This window comes from Schistocerca piceifrons, chromosome 1 (assembly GCF_021461385.2).
Source record: "Schistocerca piceifrons isolate TAMUIC-IGC-003096 chromosome 1, iqSchPice1.1, whole genome shotgun sequence".
Taxonomy (NCBI): domain Eukaryota; kingdom Metazoa; phylum Arthropoda; class Insecta; order Orthoptera; family Acrididae; genus Schistocerca; species Schistocerca piceifrons.
Window position 1 is genome coordinate 266,262,487 of NC_060138.1, and position 26,999 is coordinate 266,289,485.

The 26,999-nt window shown below is 44.1% G+C and overlaps 1 protein-coding gene and 1 pseudogene across 2 annotated transcripts in view; one reads left to right on the forward strand and one right to left on the reverse strand.

The window, feature by feature from the left end:
- LOC124785867 overlaps positions 1 to 26,999 on the forward strand; it is a 423,877-nt gene that overhangs the window by 359,681 nt on the left and 37,197 nt on the right. The window lies entirely within an intron of this gene.
- Positions 19,410 to 19,526, reverse strand: LOC124727008 (annotated as a pseudogene).

The window sequence follows — 26,999 nt, forward strand, 5'->3', positions numbered from 1 at the left end:
TTGTTGTTTAGGTTTTATGCCAAAGGAGCAATCCGAGAAATCCAGAATAAGATTGTCACTATCCGCAGCTCAGAGCTCGGCGTATGGGATTGCGTAGCTGGGGAGTTTAGTAAGGAGATCACTGGTTACTCTTAGGAGCTGACAAAGTATTATTACCCGTCATGCTTGGGAGATACCGACAGCACACTTAATTTACACAAAATGACTATTCAGAAAGCCGCTACCGGTTCTCGTATCTTTAATCGCTCAATAATTCTATACTTTAACGAATTGAACGGAATGCCCTGTAACTCCCGAACCATTTATACGTTTACTTTTTGCGAACACAGTTTTCATTAACAATAGTCAGTGATGACAAGTATGTCAGAGGAAATGATTCTTCCTATTACCTCACTGCCACATGAAGACAAAGAGCGCACACATTTATCTATGTACGAGTAATTGGTTATGTGTCGTGTCATAAGACGACTTTCGGTTCCTTTCTCATTTACGGAGAACACACCACCCACACCTTCGTTTGACTGCTCAGTTACTTAGCAATCGGGACATCACATAATGGCGCATGCCGCGTGTGGCCTCTGTCTCAACACTACAAACATAGGTTGGTTCTAAGAGGAATCACAGCCACTCAAGGTTTCTGCCAGTCGATGTCTTAAAAAACTCGTCTGCTATAGGAACCCTGAGAGTAGCATTCATGTCCTTAATACGCCTGTTTCAAATGAATATTTCTTAAAATTCTTCTACCATGTGAACGACTAGGGAGTTGTGCCAGCTGTGAATATTCTAATAGCACGTCATTCATTTAAATTTATTTACCTGACACCTACCTGATGCTAAATTAGCGAAGGAAAAAAACATAATTTAGTTTTGAAATCTTAAATACGCATTAGAATGTTAAAATTTGAGAAAAAAGTACAGGACGTTCTGTCAGATTTTCAAGTTGGTGCAGACCAAACGAAGTCCAAGTTAATAAGTAACAGCTGATTTCAACGAAATTACTAATCAAATGATTAAGAACTGTCATTTGGTTGAAGCTGATCTTCATGACTGAATCTATTTGGGAGTTTTTATCATGGACTACTCGTACAGCAGAGATAAACTGGTTTCAAATAAAGTGAAAAGATACGTGATACATAAATTCGATCGTGTTGCACATTTGGAGATTCATATCTCATTTAAGCAAGCCATCGCTTTTGAAATCAGTTGTCAGTCGCTTTATGTGGATGCAATATCCCGCAATTATATTAGTTTTGTGGGGCTATAAAGTCTTCAATTCACCTCGATCATGTCCTGTTAACCTCTATTTCATTTTCATCAGAGTTGTAAATCGTCTTCTATTCCTATGTGTGCCCTGGTATCTTTGTTTTCTTGTGTCGCCAAGTAATTATCGTCGCTTATCTTCGCAGCGCTTTGCGTGTACCTATCAGTTTGTACCTGACTTTCACGCTGAAAGCCAGAACTAAACGCTGATTGTAAACTTTAAGTTTCAGACACACTGGAAGCATAGTTTTCAACACTGGTAACATGGTGGTAAAGTGCTTTTATTTGTAGGACCCAATATTGCAATTTCGAGGATGTGGCTGTTATCAAGTCGAAATTATGTTCCTCATTACCTCTTTCTTGTATGTGTTGCTCTCTTTGAATTGCACTGTAAATACGTTGCTCATATTCTCTTAATTTTTACTCTCGTCCGTAACGTTGGACGGAGTAAATGATTCGATATTTGTTTTTGTTTCATATGAAACAGAAGCTGGTTTTGTCACATGGTATTCTGTGGACTCGTGTCCATTGCTGCTTACGAATTCGTGTATGAACTGCTCGATTTAAATGCATTGTAAGTATATTGCACGTGTTGTAAATTATTTTTGTTCCAATCCGTTTCTCGTTCTCTGTTATTTAACTGAGGCCACCGAAATTCTCATTAAGTTCTGCTAAAATGTACTGTTTGTAGTACCTATTAATAACGTGTGAAAACATAACGTGTAACTACTGTCGCGTTTTTAGTAGTTGCAAGAAAGAATGTTTTAGTCACCAAGACTATAAAGCTTACTTATCTACAGTTACTTCCATACTCTGCAAATCACTGTGAAGTGCATGGGAACAAGCGACGCCGTGACAAAATATAACATACATAATCACCACTACTGTCAAAATCTACTTACAAGGAGTTCTCCATTAAATGCGAGAAAGTGCGGTAAACATGACATATAACACCGATATCGCGGCGCAGCACCACCTACCAGTAAAAAGTGCCTGTGGCTCTCGTTGTTGCTATAAACCGAGCGTAATGGGTCAGTGTCACTTGAGGAGACGTGCAGGATCCCTTGCAGACGTATGCGTGAACCTTACCGTAAAATCAGTGAATTTGAAAGAGAGCGCATTATTGGCACGAGATAATGTGACGCATCCATCCGGGAAATTGTTACTCGTGTGGGGCGAAGTGTTTCGGCAATGCGACGGATGTATGCAGAATGGTTCACGGAGGGCCGCAGTGTACGACAAGGTGGGTCAGGTTGATATATATATATACGGAATCAGATATTGATTGAATTTAGTAACAAGTCACTAAATACCTGACATTCTTTGGACATGGAGCAGCAGATTATTTAATTTGAGATTGGTAGGAAGCAACGTTATCATTTCATCGCGTTTTCATGACTGCCATGTAGTCATGCCCAGATCGACACTAAGAGACTAAAAGATTTGCTGACTTTATAACAAATCAACACGAGACAATTGAAAAGGATGTTTCAGAAATGATAGGAAAACGATAATGTTCCTCCTGCCTCAATGGTGCGTTCGCTCCATCAGCGTGATCGTAATTTCTGGAGATAAACTGATACAAAATGATTAAATGGTTCAAATTGCTCTGAGCACTATGGGGCTTAACATCTGAAGTCATCTGTCCCCTAGAACTTAGAACTACTTAAACCTAACTAACCTAAGGACAGCACACAAATCCATGACCGAGGCAGAATTCGATCCTGCGACCGTAGCGGTTGCGCGGTTCCAGACTGAAGCGCCTAGAACCGTTCGGCCACACCGGCCGGCGTACAAAATGATTAACAGTCAAGTAATGAGGAGATGGAGATACTTAAGGATATCTGTCTAAATAAGCACGTTTTTTAATGGTACGTACCTTTTTATATTACAATAGCTGGTACGTATTAACTAAAGCTTTGTACATCACAGGCAATACTTGAGACTAATGCCCTCTTGATGGTGCTTGCTCGTAATTAATTACATAAAACTATATGTTTTCTGATTGAGCAGACAATTAGCACATTTGCAGACTATTTTGCACAGATTATAAAATACAGATTGCGGAATGCAGCAAGTGCGCGTCCACCGTTCATGGAATAGAAACAGTAAAAGGTGAAGCGCTCAGGGCCTCATTTGTCTTGAAGAAACAGAATTCTTTTTATATCATTAATCGATACGTGTACATAGAGATTTACAGCCACCGCGCAGGAGCGGCAAAGATAAAGAATAACAGATTCGGTCGCTGATATGCGACGGTTCATTTCTTTTACATTAAAATTGTTTGATAACTTCAGGCCATCAGGCTTTTACTAATGAGCGTATACTAATGTTTGTGAGGCGAAAGTTACCAATATTAGAGGTTGCACCACCCAGGCTGCCCCCCCGAGAAGATCGACACCTCATCCGAACGACATTGCAGGACTGAATTGATTCCTTCTCGGCTTTGGTGCAACAGTGGAACTGTGTACACCGTCAGGGGTGACTGTCCGTTGCCGTTTATTACGGCACGGGTTACGTGCGCCTCGTCCATTTCTCCGCCTATCTTTGACGAATGTGCAGAAACATGCCAGATGGCAATGGTGTACGGAGTGACGGTTCTGGGACAGGAATGGCATCAAATAGTTTTTTCGGACGAATCCAGGTTCTGTTTGTTTGAAAATGCTTGGATTCGCCGCAGACAGAGGAAGCAGTTTCACAGTATTGTACGCGCACCATACATACAGCGCCAACTCAAGACCTTACGGTGTGGGGTGCTATTGGCTACAACCACATATGACACTTGGTGCGTGTCCAGGACACTATGGCCAGTGTGACCTACGTGGATGACATCCTGCGACAAGTAGCCAGATCCTTTCTGCACAACATCCCAGGTGCCATTTTTCGCGTACGGCCACTTCTTGGTGCACGAACACGTGTCTTCCTGATGTCACAGGATAACAACCTTTTGCCCTGGCCCACAATCACCACACTTGGCGCCAATTGGAAATGTGTGACTGTGACTGTGACTGTGAATGGTGAAACGACAGGTGCAGCGCTGTGACCCAATGCCAGCCACCACACATGAACATTAGAACCAGGTGAATGCATGGTGGATGGCTATACCGTAGGACACCATTCGTGTCGATGCCATAACTCATGGAATAAGTTATCAGGGCCCATTGCGGACCCTGTGCCTACTAGGCACCAGGGCACATGCTGAACTGAGGTGACTGAAATGCTAATCATTTCTGCAGAACGTACTAATGTATCTGTCCTGTGAATATGAAGTCCTATCTCTAGTCGTTCCAGGTGATCTGTTTTTTTTTCTGCACACGAGTATATAAAAGCAATTTACTTAACATGCACGTAAGTCGAGCAGTTCACACATGGATTCGTAAGCAGTAACAAGTACACGAAAGTTCACAGAACACCACGTGACGAAACCAGCTTCTGTTTTATACGAAACAAATTGACAACGCAATTCATAGAATGCAGTAGACACGAGAAGACGTAATCAGAAGCACGCTCTGTTGAAACAGTGTCTGTTAACTACGAAACTGAAACGAATGTGGAAGACCAAAAATTAGCCAATAAGAAAGTGAAATGATGGATTGACAAACTTACAACACTGCATGTGATCTGGCAGCGAACCAAGGTCGTGATACAGAAAGTTCCTATTTGATTTTCACTCCTGTGGTTTTGAATGTATATAATTATCAAAGGCTATAATTATCAACACGGCTACAATCAAAGAGTAAACCAACTACGTAAGACCTATCTGATCGAGTCTGAACTGACAGCATCGAACATTCACTATCCGATCGACGTGTTCTCGAATTTTCATTATTTAAATTCAGTTTGTAGACTTGTGAGTGTCAGTGTATACCACTGGCATGAATGTACTTGTAAGGTAGGACGTTATCAATAAACAAGTGTCAGTAATCTGCAAAAAGAACTCTAGTGCAGTGAGACTACACTGTTTCCTTGTGAATGAGACATATGAGCAAAGATCAATGTCTCTGTCGGCAAACTCTGATGTATCACGTCACAATCTGCGGAACTCATCTTGTTCGTCTAAGAAAGAAAGAATGCCGTAGACAAGGGCGTGAGTCGAAACCGTTTCCGTGACTTCCGAAAGGCATACAGTTCCGAAATTCCGTTAAACGAACAAAATACGAGCTTACCGAGTGTCGGGCCAATTTTTGACTGGATTTAGGAGTTCCCAACAGACAGAACTTAGGACGTTATTATAAGGGACAAAATTTATAAATACGAGGGTAATTCAATTATTATCCGCAATTTAGTTATATTTTTGTTTATTTTGGTAGTACTGTCGTTTTACGTTGATGACGCATACTTTGTTTAAATGTTGTTATACCTTTGCAATTTTCAAGCTGCTAGGTTAGTTTCGTTATCGCTGCCGTAAATCATGGCTGCTCCACTGTCTATTTGCACCAAAGAAGAGCAATGTTCAGTGATCCGCTTTTTTTGTGGTCGGAAGGCGTATCAGGGGCTGAAATTCAACGATGACTTTGGGAACAGTACGGGAACAGAGTTTTGCCACAACGGAGTGTCTACGAACGTATTGAAAAATTCCGAAATGGTCGCACAAGTGTTACGGACGATGAAGAAGCCGGACGACCGTTTACCGCCACAAATGAAGAATCCATTGAGCGTTCTCGAGGATTGCTATCAAAAGGTGTTGTGTTGATGCACTACAGTGCCCGTCCGCATACTGCTGCCCACACTGCTGAAACGCTTCAGAATCTCAAATTTAAAGTACTGGATCATCCTCCATATAGTCCCGATGTTGCCCCTTCTGACTATCACTTCTTTGGTCCACTCAAACAGGCATTAAGGGGCCGTCGATTTGCCTCGGACGAAGCAGTGAAAGAAGCTTTGCATTCCTGGCTCGCAGCTCAACCGAGAAACTTCTTGTATGAGGGAATCAGGAAGCTTGTACAAAGATGGGGGCGTTGAAATGCAAAGAGACTATGTCGAAAAATGATGTTCTTGTAAGTTTCCTATTTGATTAGAATAAAATTTTATAACTGCTTTGCGGATAATAATTGACTTACCGTCGTATGAAGGTAAATTTCATGAATACTACAAGGGAAGTTACAGGTATGGCGTTGTTTACAGTACACATGAATGGTCTACTGGGTAATACTTTAGGCTCCGTGAGGCTATTCCGTATGATTCTGTTTCTCTGTTCGAAATTTTCAACGCTAGAAGATTGTAGTGAAGTGCAAGAAGGCTCGACTATTTTTCTATTACACAATTGATGGAAAATTACTGGAAGATTAGTATCTACGATGATATAGCAAGGAGTAACGATGCAGAGAGATGTAATGCGGAACGACAAGAAAAAGAAAAGTTGATGCCAGACTGAGATTCATTAGGAGAATCTTAAATATATGTAATTCATCCACGAACTAAATTGCTTTAAAAATACCTGTTTGACCTGTTCTTGAGTAATACTCATCAATCTGGAACCCTTATCAAAATCGTATTAGTAGAAGGGAGAGAGAAGATCTAATGAAGAACGGCGCGTTTCGAGTCTGGATCACTTAGCAAGCGCGAGAGCGTTACGGATATGGTGAGCAGATTACATTGGCACATACTGCAAGAGAGGTTTAATGTTGAAATTGTGAGAGCGTACAGCCGAAGAAGAGTAGTGCTACATATTATTTCCATCTACGTTTCGCGAAATAACCACGCCGAAAAAAATCATAAAAATTGAATCTCCATGCGTAAGTGTATCGACAGTATTCTCCCCAAGCAGCATTCGCGAACACAACAGGGATCATGGTACCATAAGTACGCTCCGCGCTGTAACAAGCAAAGGGGAAAGCTTCGCTCATTCCCGAAGCTGTGTTTTTTTAGGGATGACCTCTGCACGCACTCCCAGCGAGTCGGCGTGGCGGACGTTGCCTTCCTGGTGTTCGCTTTCCCTGTGCTCCGAATCGCCGCCTTGTGCGTCTCGTCCGTGTCGCAGAGAGGCAATGTGTGTCACGCTGACTAGAGGTGCGCCGCTTTCTACGTGCGCGCTGCGTGCGGAATGATGCATGCGACGTATGCCTCCAAGATACCATTTAAGCTTTGAAGGATCTCGGCGAAAAATTATCTACCTCCGTAGTCGAGTTCATTAAAGCTGTACTCACGTTCCCTTGAACGCGAAAGTAGTTGCATAGCGTGACGATTGCGGTTGCGCCATAACGCAGAATGTTAACAACAGAAGTAAAAGAAAGTTCAGTTTTCTAAACTTTTACTAATATAGCGTGGACCAATACGATTTCAGATCGATTTCTGGGTCACAGACAGAACAGAGCAGACGCCATACTGGAGTACATCGTTGTGAAGTGAATGTGTATGCCTGTATGGTGCATTTGAAATACACCCTACAGTGCTACATAATTAGCGATACGATAAAGATACACCGATAACGCTTTATTTCGGATATTGTCTGCTACAATAAAATGTCAGGAAATGGTATTACGGTGGTTCAAAGTACTGCTGGCCGCAGTGGCCGAGCGGTTCTAGGCGCTTCAGTCTGGAACCGCGCGACCGCTACGCTCGCAGGTTCGAATCCTGCTTCGGGCGTGGATGTGTGTGATGTCTTTAGATTAGTTTGGTTTAAGTAGTTCTAAGTTCTAGGGGACTGATGACCTCAGATGTTAAGTCCCATAGTGCTCAGAGCCATTTGAACCATTTTTTCAAAGTACTACAATATCTTAAAGTTCAAAGTTGTTCATAGGAGTATGAAGTTTTTTAGGTTTTTTAGCGAATCAGTTATCGCATTACAAAATCCAATGACTTTCTGTATAGCTTTACTTGTAAGAAGACACGTTTCGCACTTTCACCCATCTTCGTAATACGCAATACGTCAGTTGAAGATGGTCGAAAGCCCTAAAATGTACTGGCGTAAGTAAAGCTATCCAAAAATCTCTGGTTGCTGTATTTCATAAGGCATGTGATTCAGCCCGCAGCTACGGTGCCCAGCAACCATCAACATGGATAGATTAATGATCTTGTGCATCTCACTGATTATGTAAAAGTAAAAACTCAGACGACATTGGAAAACTTGGTAGAAAGAATAAAAAGTTATTAGTCTAATTTGGTTTATGAGTTGTGCATGGACAGTGTAATTAGTTGCACATGAATGGTGGCACCAATTCTGACATACATCGTGCTCCGTTACCTGTAATACTATCCTCCATTACTATTTCCTTGAAATAATGTACGTCGGTTTTAAATGACTATTGACTCTTATTACAAATGTAAATACCAACCTTGGCTTGAGCACTGGCTAGGCTCAAACTGAAATTAAAGCTTTTATATAATTTCATATTTTACGTTTATTTGATGCTGTCACATGGAATACCCTGTGCTTTTCGGCGTTGGTAGCCCCATGCTGCACCTGCTGTGACGTAACGATGTCTGTCGAAGACAGCCATCCGCCGCACACTGCCCAAGAAGTGTCTCTGATGCTTACAGAGAAAATTCCAGAATTTAATTCAGCCAGATTCTGTACCTGCATTCACATTATCTGCGAAAGACAGGGCTCCGCGTTTGAATTCCTGTCGAGCACACAAATTTAACGTGTCACATATGTTTAAAGCTCTGTTAGTGTAAATCTATACTGCCATAGGGATTTTTTTCAGTGGAAAGTTGGAATATTTTATATTCACCCTTTCAAGATGATAAATACTCTTGAAACCACTAACGAATCTTCCTCCGATTATATTGCATAACCGTTCAGGAGCTTAATTGCTGGCTGTGTATACTGGATGGACAGGTGAACGGCCTTACTAAGGAACATCAGCCGTCTAAAACAACAACCAACGACTTTTGTCCCTGTACTATCAGTATCAAAAGGCATTGCACTGTATTTAACATTAATTACGCGTTTAGTCGATGTGAAAGTCGCTGCATACGGGATAATGTGTAGACTAAAACCGTGACTTCAGTGATTACCTGATGTTGACAGCAGGACAGCGACTTCTTATTATGGTTCAAATGGCTCTGAGCACTATGGGACTTAACTTCTGAGGTCATCAGTACCCTAGAACTTAGAACTACTTAAACCTAACTAACCTAAGGACATCACATACATCCATGCCCGAGGCAGGATTCGAACCTGCGACCGTAGCGGTCGCGCGGTTCCAGACTGTAGCACCTAGAACCGCTCGGCCACTTCGGTCGGCCGGCCGGTGTGGCCGTGCGGTTCTAAGCGCGTCAGTTTGGAACCGCGTGACCGCTGCGGTCGCAGGTTCGAATCCTGCCTCGGGCATGGATGTGTGTGATGTCCTTAGGTTAGTTAGGTTTAAGTAGTTCTAAGTTCTAGGGGACTGATGACCTCAGTAGTTAAGTCCCATAGTGCTCAGAGCCATTTGAGGCAGCCACTTCGGTCGGCTCTTATTATGAAAAATACAGTATTGTTGTTAGAAAAGTCTTATGTGCCCAGTTCTCGGTAATTACACATATAGACGACTATTTCGGCAAATTTTAATTGCCATCTTCGGATAATCTACATACATCAGATATTGTACTAGTACTATACACTACATAGAGAGGCACAATATTTGATGTAGGCAGGTGATCTGAAGAAGGCAATTAAAATTTGCCGAAACTAGTCGTCTGTATATGTAATTACTAAGATCTGGGGTCCGCAGCTCGTGGTCGTGCTGTAGTGTTCTCGCTTCCCGCGCCCGGGTTCCCGGGTTCGATTCCCGGCGGGGTCAGGAATTTTCTCTGCCTCGTGATGACTGGGTGTTGGGTGATGTCCTTAGGTTAGTTAGGTTTAAGTAGTTTTAAGTTCTAGGGGACTGATGACCATAGATGTTAAGTCCCATAGTGCTCAGAGCCATTTGAACCATTTGCCAACTAAGATCTGGGGAAATAAAATTTCTTTAACAAGAAGAGTACGTTTTAATGGCTTTAGTGTTGTAATCGGATTTTAGTAGTTTTTACATAAACAATCCTGTTGGAGGAACATCCGCAACATCAACCAGAGGTTGAAAATACCGCTACAGTTGTAAGGTTCTTTAATTTAACACACGACCGGTTTCGGACCCTTATACGCCCATCTTCATGTGTCGTAATTTGGTGCTGTGACCCCGAGCGCCGCAGTGGACGTGTACACGGGCGTATAAGAACCAGAAACCGGTCGTGTGTTAAATTAAAGTACCTTACAACTGTAGCGGTATTTTCAACCTCTAGTGTTTACTATGTTTACACACAAATTATTTAGCTACGAGGGTCGTTCAATAAGTAATGCCCCGCATTTTTTAAATAAAAAGCCATTAATATACATAGACATTGTTGGTGCTTCACATCTGATATTTGTTCTGTGCGCCGGTGAACTTTCGAACCGTTCTGGCAGATGGCAGAGCCGTAGCACAGCGTTAAAACGGCGTCTACATATGAATCACGTTACAAGCAGCGTGCTGTTATTGAATTATTGTGTGCAAAAAAAGAAACCATGGTGAACATCCATAAACATTTGTGTGCAGTGAATGGCGATGCTGCAGTTAATAGGTATACAGTTGGACGATGGGTAAACAAAGTTACAGCCTCAGGAAATGCAGGAACAGAACTGCATGATCAGCCACGCTCGGGACGTCCTGTCACAGCCACTGCTCCAGACATGCTGAATCGTGCGGACGCCATTATTCGTGCCGACCGGCGCATCACAACTCGACAGTTGGCTCTACACTTGTCGATCAGCATTGGAAGTGCGTTTGTAATGATCGAGACTCTCGGCTATTCAAAGAGGTGCTCGCGATGGGTTTCACGAATGCTCACAGCGGACCACTAGATTCAAAGAAAGGCCATTTCATCTGAATTGTTGGAGCTTAAAGATTCTCTACGGGGAACACGCTTTGAAGATGACGAGAGTGTCAGTCATGCAGTGAAAACATGGCTACGCCTACAGGACAAGAGCTTTTACCAGCAAAGAATACATGCTCTTCCACAACGGCCATAGAACGTGACGGAGACTACGTAGAAAAACAGGATATGGACAAGATATATTGATATAGATTGTCACCAAATTCTGACTCTTAACAATAAATATGTTCTGAGAAAAAAATGTGGAGCATTATTTATTGAACGACCCTCGTACTATGACTAAGCCTCTTTTATACAGGGAAATTCGGTTACAGACTTCTTACGGACTCGAAAAGGGGACTGAGTACATGCTATTTATGAGTAGAATGGGACCCATGTCCGGAAACGCACTGTTTCCGTTCTTCAACAATTTCAGATCACTGTGATCACTTTCGGAAACAAAGTGAGTATTAAACTTCCTGGCAGGTTAAAACTGTGAGGAGGGTCGTTAGTAGTGTTCGGGTAGCTCAGTTGGTAGAGCTCTTGACCGGGAAATGTAAAGGTCCTGAGTTCGAGTTTCGATCTGGCACACAGTCTTAATCTCCCATAAAGTTTCACATTAGCGCGCAGTCCACTACAGAGTGCAAAACTCATTCTAAAATCTGTGTGGTTTGTACGCACTAGATATTTGCCACCAGAGAGCGCTGTAGTTGTAGAAAACGTTGACGTGCATGGGCCGTATGAGGTGATAGATAGCTTCTGAGCGTGCACGAGGTACATTGGGAAGGATGCCTGTACGCTTTACGCTGAAGCCCTAGTTCCGTGTGACGCAGCTCGGAATCCCGGCGATGGAAGTTCTCTACAGTGTGGCCGGTAAGGGAATACGTGGTGACTAAAGGTCGTGTTAATGCCGTGTGCTGGTGCATTGGGGTAAAATACAAATCTCTCCACACTATATTATGGAGTGGAGGCATGTGACGCGGTTGGTCATGCACCAAACGAAACACCACTTGTGAAATATTTTAATTGCGGTTCGATAGTAAGCTAAAATAGAGTCAACACAAAGACAAAACAATTCCGAAGCCTAATTTCCGATTCTTTAGGCTTAAAAAAATATCACCCACTGTGTTGACCTACAGACGAGCGCGTTAACAAATTTCTCAATATTTCATTCCTTATTTTCTTCTTAAATTATCTTCTGCGGCAGTGTAGCGGGTATAAATAAATTGTTCACTCAGCAAATGCGAGGAAAATGATGAGATGAAAGAAAAATGTATGTAGTAAAGTAATATAATAAAATATTTTGTAATTCTACCACTCACTCACCAGGACATTTATTCCTTAACGGAATTTGTGGCAAACAATAGAAATAAATCACTTTCGGATTAAATGCAGTTTACATAACTGCAACCAAAGATAAATATAATTTCTATGTAGTTTATACACAATGTTTAAGTTTCAGAGACAAATTTTTTTATTCTACTTCAAAGGTCTTCCAGAATCTCCTACCAGCATAAGGCCAGAAGTAATCTGAAAGTCTCTAAATTCAAACTAAAACAGAAAACTGATCTTATTAGCTTCTCCTTATACAAATTCTCTGAGTATCTACATTCAAGTATCTATTGACATAAATGAGAAGTAACGATGTTCGATATAAACAGGGTTCTACTCTTACAACAAGCCGGCCGTTGTGGCCGAGCGGTTCTAGGTGCTTCAGTCTGGAACCGCACGACCGCTACGGTCGCAGGTTCGAATCCTGCCTCGGGCATGGATGTGTGTGATGTCCTTAGGTTACTTATGTTTAAATAGTTCTCAGTACTAAGGACTGATGACCTTAGATGTTAAGTTCCATAGTGGTCAGAGACATTTGAACCATTTCTTACAACAAATACGTAATTATTTTTACTTGAAAATCATGTTTAATCATGTAGATATCAAGCTTGTGCTAGCACAAATGATACGTAGCTGTAGGTAATGCGGTAGTTCATTATTACTTTAGAGAAAATAAGTTTCTAATAATAACTTCCTTTTGTTAAAGTACATCTTGTTTCATATCCCTGAAGGTTGTCTTTCATGGTTGGATATACAGCATACAATGAATGAATGAATGAATGAATAAACGAATGAATGAATGCATAGCAACTAACCAGTAAAGTCTGTGTTAGTATGTCTGCACAGTCGACTAGCTACAGAATGTTATCAAGTTCAAAATAAGCACTAACTTGACTTCAATCGCGCTGTATTTATAATTTGTTTGCGAGCTTGTAATGAATGAAAATCTGTCGCCTATCGAAAGAAGGTAATAGGATACCGAATATCAGGAACTACGTGATGCTGTCAGGTTACTGCAGACAATATACTTGAGTAGTACGGCTTAGAGGACCTGCCAGCTTGGCGCCGTGCTTCGTCGTTCTCGCGTGGCTTGTGGTTCTTACGCCCTAGTTTGAAGATAAGAGCTGTTTGGTGGAACGATTTACGACGGAAAAAGGCAGTGCGCTGCCGCTATCACCGCCGCTTATTTTAAGCGCTGCATGAGTCGTAACGAGGCTGTTCCTTAATTGCTTGTTGGTTGATCCTCTTCTCACCGGTAACAGATGGGCGAAGATAGTGACTTGTCGAGCGATGTTCTATCAATGATTATTCTGACTGTGACGGAAAAATATATTCTGATCAGTAGATGCCGTGACTGATTCTCAGTGATAGGAATCAGATTAGAAATTTAGATGGGAGTACTTTCGCAAAGATATAACTAGTGGGCTATTGCTAACGTACCCTCCAGATGACTGATAAAACCCCATCGCTCATCACATTTTGCAATTCGGAAGCTGATTCCTGTTGTCGACAAAGAGTGGATGTTGTGGGAAATAGCCAAAGATCGTGAAATGATTGTTGATGGCCACGTAAAACTATAGTTCTGGGTTAACTTGTGTGATTATTCTGTTACGGTAAACACATCGTGTTCTCTTTTCTTAAACAATTGGTAAAAATTTAAAAAACCAACCGATGAGAATCATTATTTCCCGTAAGTGGAAAGGTGATCGTGACGGGCGGCCATTGAGGAGCACTGCCATGAAAAATAACCGAACGGCATACGCAAAAGTCACTGCAGAAATGTGTCACACTCGCCAACCCAATCAGATCGAGAACAACACACAGCTCCATAAGCAGGAAACTGCAGGGCGAGCTGGAATTAAAAGGCCACTCATCAGTGATGCAGATGCCCGAAACAGAAACACTTGCTGCCGAAGGCATAAAACGTGGACTCTGGAGAAACTGAAGGAGGTCATTTGCTCCGATGAGTCCTGTTTCACATTGTTTCCAACTTCTGGCCGAATTTACCTCGAAAGAGTGAAACATGACGGGGCTTCGGTGATGATTTAGGCAGCCGTATTGTGGTATTCCATGGGCGTCATGGTTACTCCACAAGATTTCGTTACTGCCAAGGATTATGTGACCAATTTGCTGATGAGGTCTATCCCATGGTACAATATTTGTTCCCCAATAGTTTTGCCGTGGTCCAGGACAACAGGGGCGTCCGTTCACACAGCTCGCATCGTCCAGAACTGGTGCTGTTTGCACGAGGATGAACAGTCACATCCCCGTGGCGACCATACCAGATCTCAATAGTACTGAGCCTGTGTGGTCTGCTCTGGAGAGAAAGGTTCTTGATTGCTATCAACCTGCATTATCGTTACCTCAACCTGCCGCTATTGTGCAGGAAGAACGACGTAAAATTCCCTTAGAAAACATACAGAACCTGTATTTATACATTTCGAGACGACTGGAAACTGATTTGAATGCCAGCAGTTTTCCTCGTCATGGTACAGTGTTGTGTTTCTGGTGTTTCTATATTTTTGTCCACTTCTTGCATGTAGGAGATGATTATACACAATTGGTAGAGAACGAAGGCCGTCCTGGCTGGTAACGTTGCCCGATTTTAACGTCGAGGTGTTTTATTTCGATTACCGGCGACCACTTTAAATTTTTCTGTGATGGAGATGTCTAGAACGGGGTTTACTCAGCTACGTTACACTAAATGAGAATCCTCTTGAATAAATAAGGAATAACTCGCACGACAGCGAGGTGGCGTCAGACACAAAGAGACTTGCTCCAGACTGGCTTCCACACGACTTTGGAACGACAGGTCAGTGGAAATCAGCAGATATCAGAGTGCTGTAAAGATTTTACAGCCAGAAACGCGTGACGTTTTTAAAATCATATACTGTGGTTGCAGAAACAAACGTTAAGAAAAAGGTAAGAAGCATTACGAAATACAATTACCTGTTTCCACCAGAGAGTGGTCGTCAACAGACTGTGTAAATACGCCTGCTGCAACGGATGACGTAAGTTTTCAATTACACTGTCAACATAAATATACGTACCTCACCAATTGCAGCATGTGAATTTCAAATGGCTCGGAGCACTATGGGACTTAGCTTCTGAGGTCATCAGTCCCCTAGAACTTAGAACTGCTAACCTAAGGACATCACACACATCCATGCCCGAGGCAGGATTCGAACCTGCGACCGTAGCGGTCGCGCTGTTCCAGACTGTAGCGCCTGGAACCGCTCGGCCACCCCGGCCGGCGGTCAGTTGTTCACTGGTCGAAAACGGTTACTGTATTTTGAAATGTTTTATGAATGTTATCGGAAGAAAATGAAAGAAAATAATTTGTCGATCACTTCGTCTACGTTAACAGAACGTCATTTTTTCCAAGGGTGAGAAGGTGCCAGAGAGCTCGTAAGGCATGGAAGGCAGACAAGTCTTACCGGTGGGATGACCTTGGCATTTGCGTATCCTGGTTTTGGTAAACAAGGAAAACTAAACCACACTGGCTGGATTGGAACCCCTCTTCTCCCAAGTACTCCTCCGGTGCCTTCAGCAGTGTTCCCTGTTCCGCCGGCAGTCTCCAGGAAGCGAGGTGCGATGTACGCGACGAGTGATAGCGCAGCACACACACCGTCCCAAGGTCGCCCCCGGCTTCTGAGCCGGTAGCAGACTCGCTTCGCCCGAAGGCATCCGCCTACCTGCCGACGGACTCGTAAACACCCGACAGCGTTACCCTACAGCGGGCGCGTCACCTCCACTGGCCGTAGATCGAGTTCGCCTAGTATACGAGGTACTGCTTCATTGATCTAGGACCCTACATCTACATCTGCACTCTGCAAGCCGCGTTATGGTGTGTGGCGGAGGGGACTTTGTGTACGACTGTTACCTCCGCCCTTTCCTGTTCCTGTCACGAACGGTTTGAGGTAAGAACGATTGTCGTTAAGCCCCCTTGTGAGCTGTTCCAACACATTATTTTCGCGAGATGTACGTAGGAGGAAGCGGTATATCGAATGAGTCTTCTAGGAACATGCCGTCGTAATTTTGTCAGTGAACCACACAGTGAAACAGAATACCACTCTTACAGCGTCTGCCAGTGGAGTTGGCTGAGCATCTCCTACAAAATCAACCTATGAGGAAACGTGCGGTACCCCCTCTGGAACGGATCACACACTGACGATCAACATTCATGCATTGCTCGAACGAGGGTTTTGTAAGCTACATCCTTTGTAGGACTACACTTCCTGAGGATTCCTGAAATGGATCTGTCTGGCATCTGCCTTACGTGCGATTAGTTTTATCTAATCGATTCACTTTAATCTGCTCCTTATGCGAACTCAAAGATATTCAATTGCTGCGTCTGCATCGTCTAATCTTGCAATAATTACCTTTCCTGCCTGTTTACGCGCAATGCATTACATTTGTTTATATCGAGAATCACCTTACAATCCCTGTACGAAGTGTTGATCCTCTACAGGGCTTCCCTCATTTCCTACAAATTTCTGGCTTTGCAACTTCTCTACTTACAATAGTAGGATCCGCGAAAAGCCTCATGGAACTTCCTACATTATCCACCATGTCGTTCATATGCATTGCGAAAAGCATGGGTCTATAGCATCCCTTTGCGTACGCTCTCACACACTTTGAACATGATCAATTGACTGGGTGCCTCCTGTGTGACTAGAGCTCCTCGACAGAGGATACTGTTGTTTTTGTTGTTGTTATTGTTGTCTTCAGTTCGAACTCTTGTTTAATGCAACCCTCCAAGTACTCTAGCCCATGCAAACCTCGTCTTCTCTGCATAATTACTGCAATCTACTTCCATCTGAACCCGCGCATTGTATTCATCCATCGGTCCCCCTGTGCAATTATTTTTATCCCTCCATTTCCTAAGTAATAATTCCTTCAGATCTCAGTAAGTTCAAAATGTTCAAATGTGTATGAAATCTTATGGGACGTAACTGCTAACGTCATCAGTCCCTAAGCTTACACACTACTTAACCTAAATTATCCTAAGGACAAACACACACGCCCATGACCGAGGGAGGACTCGAATCACGATGTGCCATAAATTTAGTCACTTTGTGCAACTCAGTACCTCCTTTTAGTTACTTGATATACCTTCCCAATCTCTAGCATTCTTCTGCAGCGTCATATTTCAAAAATTTCTATTTTCTTGTTGTCTCAACTGCTTATCGTCCACGTTTCACTTACGGACAAATCTACACTTCAGACAAGTATCTCCTGAAAAGACTTTCTGACACCTTCATGTTAAATGTTAATAAGTTCCCTTTTTATGGGACACACTATTTGTGCTATAGCCGGTCTGTCTTCTCTACTTTGGTCATCATCAGTTATTTTGCTGCCACTAGTTGTAGTGTCTCATTTTCCAGTCTAATTCCTACTGCATCCCCTGATTTCATTCTACTGCTTCCCATTATCCTTGTTCACCTTAAAATGTGTTTTCGAGGCACTATTCATTCCATTCAGCTACTCTTCCAAGTCATTTGCTGTCTCTAACAGAACTACAATGTCATCGGCAATCAAATTTTGTATTTCTTCCCCCTGAATTCTAATTTCCTCTCCAAATTTCCCTTTCATTTTCTTCACTTTTTACCACGATACGGCTCGCCAAATCATCACCGAAACCCGACATGTTTCACTATTGGGACGTAAACTCGGCCAGAGGTTGGAAACGATGTGAAACGGGACTCATTCGGCCAAACAATATTCTTCCTATGCTCCGTGGTGCACATTTTATGGCTTCGGCACCACATTTTCCTGTTACGACCATTTGCATTCCTCCTGTGTGGTTTCGGTATTCCAGTTTGCCCTGTAGTTCCCTTCTTCTGGAGCTCCCTTCGAGTCTATCTGGCGCTGGCAGGGTTCGCGAATGCGACATTATGTTTTGCAATGCAGTCACAACACTCTTCAAATGGCTTCCTACTAACCAACACATGGCCATCACTGGGACCGAGGCAGAACCAGCTTCCATCAGAAAACACATGAGACCTCTACCCTCCCCCATCCCCCACTAAGCTGTCTTTTGACACCACTGAAGTCATTAATGGCGGTATTTGGGGTCAGTAAAGTGCACGAAATAGGCGTCTGGATCGTAGCTGTCTTTGAAGTAACCAATCTGTAAGAGTTCGCTGTGTCACTGTGGAGCCAACTGCTGCTCATATTGCTGCTAAAGTTGCAGTACGATGCGCCAGAGCCATACGCCGAACACGATGCTATTCCCTCCCTGTAGTGCCACGTGGCCGTCTGGAGCCCGGTCTTCTTGCGACGATATATACTCGTGGCCAGCGCTGCCAGTAATCATGTAGAGTTTCCTGCCAAGTCTTCCTGCAATATCGCAGAAGGAGCATCCATTTTCTCGTAGCCCTAGTACACGACTTCTGTTGAAGTCAGTGAGGTGTATATATAAATGACCTAGTAGATAGTGTCGGAAGTTCCATGAGGCTTTTCGCGGATGATGCTGTAGTATACAGAGAAGTTGCAGCATTAAAAAATTGCAGCGAAATGCAGGAAGATCTGCAGCGCATAGGCACTTGTTACAGGGAGTGGCAACTGACCCTTAACATAGACAACTGTAATGTATTGCGAATACTTACAAAGAAGGATCCTTTATTGTATGATTATATGATAGCGGAACAAACACTGGTAGCAGTTACTTCTGTAAAATATCTGGGAGTATGCGTGCGTAACGATTTGAAGTGGAATGATAATATAAAATCAATTGTTGGTAAGGCAGGTGCCAGGTTGAGATTCATTGGGAGAGTACTTAGAAAATATAGTCCATCAACAAAGGAAAAAACACTCCGTCTTCAGGCAACAAGTGGCCCATCGGGACCATCCGACCGCTGTGTCATCCTCAGTGAGGATGCGGATAGGAGGGGCGTGTGGTCAGCACACCGCTCTCCCGGTCGTTGTGATGGTTTTCTTTGACCGGAGCCGCTACTATTCGGTCGAGTAGCTCCTCAATTGGTTGAGTGCACCCAGAAAAATGGCAACAGCACATGGCGGCTGGATGGTCACCCATCCAAGTGCCGGCCACGCCCGACAGCGCTTAACTTCGGTGATCTCACGGGAACCGGCGTATCCACTGCGGTAAGGCCGTTGCCATCAACAAAGGAGGTGGCTTGCAAAACACTCGTTCGACCTATACTTGAGTATTGCTCATCAGTGTGGGATCCGTACCAGGTCGGGTTGACAGAGGAGATAGAGAAGATCCAAAGAAGAACGGCGCGTTTCGTCACAGGGTTATTTGGTAAGCGTGATAGCGTTACGGAGATGTTTAGCAAACTCAAGTGGCAGACTCTGCAAGAGAGGCGCTCTGCATCGGGTGTAGCTTGCTGTCCAGGTTTAGAGAGGGTGCGTTTCTGGATGAGGGGTCGAATATATTGCTTCCCCCTACTTATACCTCCCGAGGAGATCACGAATGTAAAATTAGAGAGATTCGAGCGCGCACGGAGGTTTTCCGGCAGTCGTTCTTCCCGCGAACCATACGCGACTGGAACAGGAAAGGTGGCAATGATAGTGGCACGTAAAGTGCCCTCCGCCACACACCGTTGGGTGGCTTGCGGAGTATAAATGTAGATGTAGATGATAATGGCGCCTTTGTCGCCTTAAAGACGATCTTGGCTAACATCAATACACCAACCACATCCAATGTCGAAGGCAACTAACGCCCGCGACTGTTACGGCGTGTATTAAAAGCAAACCTGATTTAAATCCTCATAATGGCGCTAGTAGCTATGCGACTGAAGCTAAATCTCAATATGCATCGTCTTTTAGATTTAGAAAGACACTTTCCAACTTTCGTTTACGTCGCACAACTCCTTCTTGGTTCTGCGATTATTTTTCTTATTCAGTGTATAAGTGCACTCTTTATGAAGCCTGCGTTTGTTGAATTGGCTTTATGTAAAAGATACGTTGCTCTGTTTGCTATAAAATATTTTGCACTTTGTTGCTCCAAGCTTCGTATTCCACATGTTGCAAGAATTCTGCTGTTTATCAGGAGCAGTGATGAAGTAAGAATGACGTTAGGGTTTTACTAAAAAGTGAGAATGATGAAATAATTTTCATCTAATGTGGAGAACTACTGCAAGTTCGCATAGTGCTATTTGTAATGGAACAAGTTACATATGAGGGGCGACAATAAAGAAATGAGACTGATTTTCTTTGCAAGATGTGGCAACCGTGCAGGCTTGCCTAGGCACAATATCTTTGACCTCGGTCTATAAGCCGCTTCTAGTCCAAGCGGCACATCGATGCAACTGCTCAGTCGTGAGTTGTGCAGTAATAAGTTAACACATGTTTGTGTCTCTCGTCATGGAAATGGAACCGCATAATACTGCGCAACGGTATGCCATTCCTTTTTGCATTAAATTGGGTGAAAAAGCGATGACAACTTACGGTAAGCTTCAGAAGGCTTTTGGAGAGGAGGTTATGTCAAGACCTCAAGTGTTTCGTTGGCATAAAATGTTTAGTGAAGGCAGAACGAATGTTGAAGATGAAGACCGCAGTGGACGACCATCAACCTCACAGACGGATGTCAACTTGGCCAGGGTGCGTTAATTCCTGGACAAACAGTTAACCAATATTACTACAAAGAAATTTTAGAAAGACTTCGTAAGAGCGTTCTTCGTGTCCGCGCGAACATTGCTGATAATTGGATTCTGCATCACGATAATGCGCCATCCCATATTGTTCTGTCAGTACAGCAATTTTTAACCTCAAAACAAATTTCAGTACTACCACAGCCACCTTATTCACCAGATATCGCTCTGTGCGACTTTTTTCTGTTTCCAAGAGTCAAAACGGCGGTCAAGGGACACCATTTTCAAAGAACACAAGATGTCCAAAAAGCTGTGACGAGGGTCTTGGAGGATATTACAGAAGGTGAGTTCCAGAAACGTTGCCATCAATGGCAAAAGTGCTGGAAAAGGTGTGTGCAATCAGAAGGGAACTACTTTGAAGTAGACAACACTAAACTAAAACGGTAAGCAACATTTTTTTTGACATCAGTCTCATTACTTTATTGTCGCACTTCGTATATATTTTTATTGACAGGATGTGGTACTTTTTGCCTTATACCATGTTCATGGACATTGAAATTTTTATTCGTGCACACCATAGGTAGAAAAATATGACTATCATGTAGACTAGGGAGTAAATAATAGAGCTAATACAGGATAGGAATTTGACGCCCGTCTAATTTGCGAGCCAGTTACAGTCTGCAACTGCCGCTGGAGCGCGCTTCGATCGCGTATACCACGTTGAGCCACACGTACCGTATGCAAAAGTCGCGTCGTTTCTGAGCTGACTCGGCACGCTAAACGTTGACGTTCGAAAGCACGGTCGGTGTGCCAATGGCCTCAGGTGAGCTGGTGAGACAGGCGGCGGCGAACTGTGCTTGTGACCGCGCAGCGCCTTCCACGGGGCTGTAACGGTTTCCGCTCGCCCCTTGGCGCACACCGTTCTACTCGCTAGCGGAACCGAATACCTCTACACTTGCCTCCTCCTGCTCTTGTCCTGAGAGACGGACGCGAAGTACCGTAATCAAGCTGCGTGCTTCTCGGAACGCAGAGGCGCGCCGCGAGCGCGACACGCTGGAGATAACGACCGGCAGATACGCGCGGCAACAGACTACACAGCAACGCTCCCTGCGTGCCTCAGCGCCTCCGGGCACACATTAAGAAGTTCGTTCTGAAGAACCCGACCACGTAACTAACACCGTGTAGACGTTCCTTAATCTGTGCAGTCCAATCTCGACAGGCGAGAATTAGAGGAACCAGGAATATTTTCTCCTTTATACTCAATAAGTATCCATGTGATACCATGCCCTACCTGATACACTAATAGCCATTAAAATTGCTACACCATGACTATGACGTGATACAGACTGTTTACAGCATCATGATGGTCGCATCCGTGTTTCGCGACATCGCGGTGAACGCACATTGGAAGCGTGTATTTGTCATCGCCATACTGGCGTATCACCCGGCGTGATGGTATGGTGTGCCATTGGTTACATGTCTCGGTCACCTCTTGATCGCATTGACAGCACTTTGAACAGTGGACGTCACATTTCAGATGTGTTACGACCCGTGGCTCTACCCTTCATTCGATCCCTGCGAAACCCTACATTTCAGCAGGATAATGCACGACCGCATGTTCCAGGTCCTGCACGGGCCTTTCTGGATACAGAAAATGTTCGACTGCTGCCCTGGCCAGCACATTCTCCAGATCTCTCACCAATTGAAAACGTCTGGTCAATGGTGGCCGAGCAACTGGCTCGTCACAATACGCCAGTCACTACTCTTGATGAACTGTGGTATCGTGTTGAAGCTGCATGGGCAGCTGTACCTGTACAAGCCATCCAAGCTCTGTTTGATTCAATGCCCAGGCGTATCAATGCCGTTATTACGGCCAGAGGTGATTTTTCTGGGTACAGATTTCTCAGGATCTATGCACCCAAATTGCGTGAAAATGTAATCACATGCCAGTTCTAGTATAATATATTTGTCCAATGAATACCCGTTTACCATCTGCAGTTTTTCTTGGTGTAGCAATTTTAATGGCCAATAGTTTAGGATCCAAACCGCCGCACATGAAAACGAGATTTTTCCGGGGCTCATACCTCGGGTTCTGTAGCTGACAGAAAGGTAGGGGCAAGTGTTGTGGTCAGAAGAATCGTCTTACTGGTTGGTTTGTTGATTTGGGGAGGAGGGGACCAAACATCGAGGTCATCGGTGCCATAGGATTAAGGAAGGATACGAAAGGAAGTAGGCCGTGCCAAGTAACCACCCGGCATTTGCCTGAAGTGATGTAGAGAAGTCACGTAGAACCGGGTTTGAACCGTCATCAGCCCTAATGCGAGTCCAGTGTGCTAACCACTGCGCCACCTCGCTCGGTCTTACTGTACCACAGTACCACACAACCACGATATTATTGCACTTGGCCTTCCCTGACCATTGTCGGAAACATGCGGTTACGTCAACGCAAACGAAAACCATGACCATTTTTTTTTCTACTGTGGGACTCCGAATATCTTCACGAGCGAGTTGGCTGGTCGTTACGGTTGCTTAGATGAGCTTCAAATGCACAGGGAAACGCACGAGTCGACCGAAGCGCCGTCAGTCCCATGTGCAGTAATACTTGAAACCTCCCCTTAGAAAAATCGGAACTTTAGGGAGAATGTTTCTTCCGAGCGAAACTTTTGCAGCTTAGTCAAAACAACTTGGCAACAAAATGTGCGACACATCAAGGTTGCTTCGATTACGCTACTGAAGTTTCGCTAGACAGGAAAATTATCCGTAAAGTCGCGATCCATCTCCATGCGGTTTCCATGTAATTGGAGTCCTGAAGAAGGACGTTTCTGGCCGTCGATTTGCTTTCGACGAAGAGACTCCTCGGTACAATCACGGTTCCCTAGGCAACTGCATACACTCATCCACGAAGGCACTGACCGTCTTGTCTCACAATGGAATAGATGCATTAACAGTTACGGCTATTACTTTTGAAATAATAAAGTTTACTTTTTTCTGCCTGATTCGTTTTCATTTGACTGCTTCTTATAATATCACCGTACCTCTCTCATTACCTCTGTATGTCGCTGAAGCCGCAGGGTATTACATTGATGGAGGTGGATACTTTGTGTTTCGTCCAGTCTCGTCGTCAATCTCGTAGTGTCTAGGAAGCATGCACGCTAGACGCACAATCAAACAAGTCGTATGAATGAGTTTTATTACAATTAATCAAATACAATAGTTAACTTTGGCAATCACTTAGATGTGTCGGAAGCACGGAAATAATGACTCTTTGCTGTGACTGCTGATCTCTAACTGACAAAAGTCTTTCATGAACTGCTATCGAAGTGGGTAACCGTGAAGCTGCCATCGAACTGCGCCGTCACCAATCGGGCGCGGCGCTCATGTCCTCTTCACACAGCGGCCACTGCTGTCGCGTTGTCGTCCTGGAAGGGAGGTCGGTCAGCGTCCGATTGGCTGACCACTTCTCATAGCCTTCTCTGCTCTGTCGTCACCGATCAGCGTGCCGGCGCTTGACTTTACGGCGCAGTACTTTGTGCCATTGCTAGTCATTGCCTTTCAGGTACTACTTGCAAATGGAGAGAGGGGAAAAGTGACTGCCTATGCGTCCTCGGCCAAAACCTAATCTGCCTTGTCCCCCCCCCCCCCCCCTTTGCGAGATGCGAACACTGCAGTCAGTAAAATCGTTCTGCAGTCTGTAGCACTTCCTGGCTCTTTAAACTTCCTCTATAGCGTCTCGCTGGAAGGTTCCATTTCTTCTTTCAAGGGTTCCCATTGAAGTTCAAGCAGTACCTCCGTACCAATCGAATCGGCCATTACCATGTCTAGCTGTACGCTGTACGTTACTTCGATGTCTTCCTTTAGTCAGCTCTGGTAGGGATTCCAGACACTCGAGCAGTTCGCAGTAAAAGGTCGCACCAGGTTAGTATTCGCCGTCTCCCGTAATATGTGTGCTGCGATTGCCGCGCGGAGTGGCTGTGCCGTTTGAGGCGCCATGTCACGGATTGCGCGGCCCCTCCTGTCGGAGGTTCGAGTCCTCCGTCGGGCATGGGTTTGTATGTTGTTCTTAGCATAAGTTAGTTTAAGTAGTGTGCAAGTCTAGGAACCGATGACCTTAGCAGGTTGGTCCCTTAGGAATTCGCACACATTTGAAGATTCGTTGCTGCGTTTCCTTAGAAATCTCCCAACAAACCGCAGTCAGCCATATTCCTTCCCTACAGCTGAGTTAAGCAGCATATTATTTATGTTGTACTCCAGGAATGTTTTCTTTCCCACCCGCGTCAATTTTCATCTATTCAGATTTGAAGCTTGTTGCTTTCATCGAACTAGATGTAAAATCCGTCTAAGTCATCCTGAATTTCCCTACACCCATTTAACGATGATACTTCCTAACGCGCGCGACCGCTACGGTTCTAGGGGATTGGTGACCTCAGAAATTAAGTCCCGTAGTGCTCAGAGCCATTTGAACCATTTGAACTTCCTCACAAAAAAACAGAAAAAAAAATATTGTTAGAGATGATGGAGGAAATCATAGGCGCAAGGCCTCTTCCCATCTCTCCTTCCCCAGCCGAAAAATGGTTTATGGATGTGTATATGTGCCCTGTCAGCCCCAAAAGGTTCCGAGGTCGATCTTATTCCCGGCATGTAAGCGACGTCAGAACTTTAATTACGATGGCAGCTTGAACTAAGAACTGGAGGACGAGCTTCTACACCTCAGAAGGCTTTTTGAAGCCAACGGGAACTCTCCACAGCAGATGCGTAAGGCACTACAAATGAAACCAACAGTGGGTATAAGAAACGCAGAAGAAGACACGGAAAGTTTTAAATCCATGGCTTTTCTGCCATTCGTGGGAAGCCTACGGTCAAAAATAGGACGGATGCTTAGTAAACACGAAGTGAAAGTGATTTTTCGCCCTCCGCCAAAGACAGCAGCACTCCTGGGTTCCGTTAAAGATGATTTGTTGCTTCGGTAGCCTGGGGTTTATAAGATCCCCTGTGAGTGCGGTCGTTCATACAGCGGACAGACGACACATACAGTCCAGGAGAGATGCACAGAGCACTGTATTGACACTGGCCACTCTGTGGCGTACGATAACACCGAAATTTTAGCCTGGGCCTCATCTTTCTGAGACTAACAGTGACAGAAGCAATTGAAATTCGGTTGGCGACGAATTTAATTAATAGAGAGACCGGCTTCAGCTTAGACAAATCATGGAATCCAGTAATTTCTGTAATAAACTTAATATCACCGCGTGGATCAACCGCGCAGCCATAGATCTAATTCCATGCATATGTCATACCTCTTTGCCGCCGTTCACCGTCTCTGGCACCTTGAGTATATGTGGCCGCATGCGCAGTAGTGCGTTCTACGGATTTAAAAGGACGGAGCAAGTGCTGGAGCATCAGTGACCTCGGCTCACTCTGAAGATGGCTGGACGGTATTCAGCCGAAATATTACAAGAAGAAGTCGAATCTATGCGGCTGCACGCCCGAAATTTTATGGAACTGTCTTGGCGCCGCGAAAATATGAAGATGCACAATAGAAGATATGAATAAATACTTACCATGGCGACGCCGGTACCCAGCTACTTCAGTTAATAAGCGTTATGATGTTAACTGACAAGGGAACCTCCCCATCGCACCCCCCCCTCAGATTTAGTTATAAGTTGGCACAGTGGATAGGCCTTGAAAAACTGAACACAGATCAATCGAGAAAACAGGAAGAAGTTGTGTGGAACTATGAAAAAATAAGCAAAATATGCAAACTGAGTAGTCCATGCGCAAGATAGGCAACATCAAGGATGGTGTGAGCTCAGGAGCGCCATGGTCCCGTGGTTAGCGTGAGCAGCTGCGGAACGAGAGGCAGGCACTTGGTTCAAGTTTTCCCTCGAGTGAAAAGTTTAATTTTTTATTTTCAGACAGTTATCAAAGTTCAGGCACTCCCACATAATCAACTTCGCTCTCCAAAATTCCAGGACATGTTCAGATTTGCTTGGACATATGCAGGATTTGACGGTCTACACACGGAAAAATTTGGAAACG